Raw genomic sequence first — 3,531 nt, 5'->3', positions numbered from 1 at the left:
AAGAGGAAAGTAGGTCATTTGAATAATAAATATTTTAAACATTTACTTCATAAATGAAGCTAATACATACTTATTCTAAAAACAGAAAAAAATTGTTTCAGATAGGATAAGGAAGAAAGTTAAACAAAACAGAATTATTAAACCATGCCAGTTTCCACACCTCTATGAATTTCAGTAGGTGGTCCACTTCTGACAGTGTACAAACCAGCAGGAGAGTTTACTAATGAAAGACAAGATACATGTGTTGACACAGCATTAAATGATTGGTTTGTCACTCCCCCAGGATGTGAATTGTGGATTCCATTCTGTAGTAGCACAAACTAACTGCTTTTATCATCTTGGTTTTGTTTGTTTGTTTGTTTTTCTCATTAAACTTTTTTAATGGGTCTCAAAATTCTGTCACAAATTTTTGGTCAAGTTGTTTCCACTAAAAAGTGCTAATTTAAAAAACTAATAACTTAAAACTGCCACACACAAAACAGAAAATCAGAGTGGTCCACAAAACATTCTCCTTTCCTTCTGAAGGTTTTTATGATGCATTGTTATCATTAACCAGTCTTTTACTACTAAACTTAAGTGGCCAATTGAAACACACACTTCTGAGACTGTTCTTCCACCATTGATTAAGACTAGGTGGCAGGTATTAGGGATAATATTCGTTTGGCCTTCTAAGCTTTCTGAGCAGACTTAGTGGCCTTGCCTGCTCCAGCAGCCTTCTTGTCCACTGCTTTGATGACACCCAGGACAACTGTCTGTCTCATATCATGAACAGCAAAGCGATGCAGAGGTGGATAGTCTGAGAAGCTCTCAACACACATAGGCTTGCCAGGAACCATATCAATGATGGCAGCATCACCAGACTTCAAGAATTTAGGACCATCTTCCAGCTTTTTACCAGAACGGCAATCAATCTTTTCCTTCAGCTCAGCAAACTGGCATGCAATGTGAGCCATGTGGCAATCCAGTACAGAGGCATAGCCAGCGCTGATTTGGCCTGAATGGTTCAGGATAATCACTTGAGCAGTGAAGTCAGCTGCTTCCATTGGTGGGTCATTTTTGCTGTCACCAGCAACATCGCCATGATGAACCTCCTTGACAGACACATTCTTGACATCGAAGCCCACATTGTCCCCAGGAAGAGCTTCACTCAAAGCTTCATGGTGCATTTCGACAGATTTTACTTCAGTTGTATTGTTGACTGGAGCAAAGGTGGCCACCATAGTAGGTTTGAAAACATCAGTCTCCACTCGACCTACAGGAACAGCACCAATACCACCAATTTTGTAGACATCCTGAAGAGTCAGGCACGTGGGCTTGTCAGTTGGACAAATCAGTGATAGGATGCAGTCCAGAGCCTCAAGCAGCGTGGTTCCACTGGTATTGCCATCCTTACAGGTGACTTTCCATCCCTTGAACCAAGGCATGTTAGCACTTGGCTCCAGCATGTTGTCAACATTCCAACCAGAAATTGGCACAAACGCTACTGTGTCAGGGTTGTAGCCGATTTCTTAATGTAAGTGCTGACTTCCTTAACGATTCCCTGATATCTCTTCTGGCTGTAAGGTGGCTCAGTGGAATCCATTTTGTTAACACAAATGATTAGTTGTTCACACCCAGTGTGTAAACCAGAAGGGCATGCTCTCGGGTCTGCCCATTTTTGAAGTTCCCAGCTTCAAATTCACCAACACCAGCAGCAACATTTAGGACGTTACAGTCAGCCTGAGATATCCCTGTAATCAGGTTTTTGATGAAGTCTCTGTGTCCTGGGGTATCAATGATAGCCATGTAGTACCTGCTGGTCTCAAATTTCTACAAGGAGATATCAATGGTGATACCACGTTCACACTCAGCTTTCAGTTTACCCAAGACCCAGGCATACTTGAAGGAGCCCTTTCCCATCTCAGCCAGCCTCCTTCTCAAATTTTTCAATGGTTCTTTTGTCGATGCCACTACATTTGTAGATCAGATGGCCAGTAGTGGTGGACCTGCCTGAATCTACATGTCCAATGACGACAATGTTGATATGAGTTTTTTCCTTTCCCATTTTGGCTTTTAGGTGTAGTTTTCATGATGCCTGTGTTCTGGCAGCAAACCCATTGTGAAAAAACTATCAACTTGTTTTTTTTTTTTTTTTTAACTTTAACTTCTCACACAAATTAACAGCTTTCTGTTTGCCATTTACATGTTTATTTCATGCCATGCTTGGTTAGGATTAAAATTGTCTCACTAGTTATGCACTTTAAAATTTAGTACTTCTTCAAAGACCTGCAGGATGACTTAATGAGTATGGAATGCAATTCTCTTCTTTAAATCAAATTAAATGTAAGTTGTCTATGTTCAATACTGCAAGGGTACATTGTGTATGCAATAAATTGAGAATAACTCAATATAAAGAGATGATTTTATGTCTTCCATGTCTAAAAGATATGCAATATGATTGGCTAGCTATGGATTTTTACTCCTGGTTTATAGCCACAGGGGAATTTTTAAATTGCAACACTGTAGATCTATGACATTGTGTCCCTGAATATAAACAGCAACAGGGCCCAAAGAAATCAAAGCTCAAGTTTCCTTTTGAAAAAGAGACTGGTGTAAGAAAACAATCTCTCCTTGTTATCACCATGGGATATATCTATGGACTTGAGAGGTCATATTATCATTCAAATCTTTAAAGTCATTTTTTCAGGGTGAAAGAATAAGCAAAAGTAAAGCACACTCCTGAGGGTTATGCAATTTAGTTAGCTGTGGAAGCAACAGTGCTAAGTAGGTAACAGTGGCCAGGAAAATAGACCTATAACTAGTTAAAATAAAAAATAAAGAATCTTACAGTCTATAAGTTTTCTTATCAACATACAAAAGAATTACCACAACCGTTAAACTGATTAGTAGTTCTAATTAAGAGACATAAAACAAAGATTATAAACATAATGAAACTGACCTAATCTGCTATTATCGATGTTCACATACTTATTGACAACTGAGATTGACAGAAATTTATTAATCTTGATTTGATAATCATTGGCAAGTTTTTCCTTCAGAAAATCAGTAGTTGGGTAGTTACTTTAATTGAGTATTTGTTTAGCTATGTTTGTTTAGAACCACAATACTTATAAATTCCAACACTTCTATTTATTCTAAATTTAAATGTGTTAAGAAAATATGGTCAATTTGAAGAGAGCCAAATTTTAGAAAAATATGAAATTGAATATTATTTAGAAACATCAATATGTCTAATTATTGAAAATCAAATTTTCAGTCACAAATCTGATGAATGTTAAAATTGATTTTATTAGTTCCTTTTTTTAGCCACAACAAGGCTGTAATTATTTGCACTAATTCTGTTTAAGTGTACTGCAAACTTTAGTCAAAATGTTAGTAGAAACGTTTCCTTCATCAAATATGTAGATAGAGATAGCACTTTCAATTTGAGAAAACAAGTTTACTAGAGTAAGTAATAACTGATTTAAACTGTATAAAATTGGACTGGTCTAATTATACTAGTTATATAAAATTTCAAACCACGTATCAAAT

General features: G+C 36.8%; 1 pseudogene; it reads right to left on the bottom strand.

Moving 5' to 3' along the window:
• Positions 1–668: 668 nt before the first annotated feature.
• On the bottom strand, positions 669–2,044 carry LOC101124568 (putative elongation factor 1-alpha-like 3; annotated as a pseudogene).
• Positions 2,045–3,531: the final 1,487 nt, after the last annotated feature.

The sequence above is a fragment of the Gorilla gorilla genome, chromosome 3 (assembly GCF_029281585.2).
Source record: "Gorilla gorilla gorilla isolate KB3781 chromosome 3, NHGRI_mGorGor1-v2.1_pri, whole genome shotgun sequence".
NCBI lineage: Eukaryota > Metazoa > Chordata > Mammalia > Primates > Hominidae > Gorilla > Gorilla gorilla.
The sequence above is the reverse complement of the archived record's forward strand: the minus strand, read 5'-3'. Positions and strand labels throughout refer to the sequence as shown.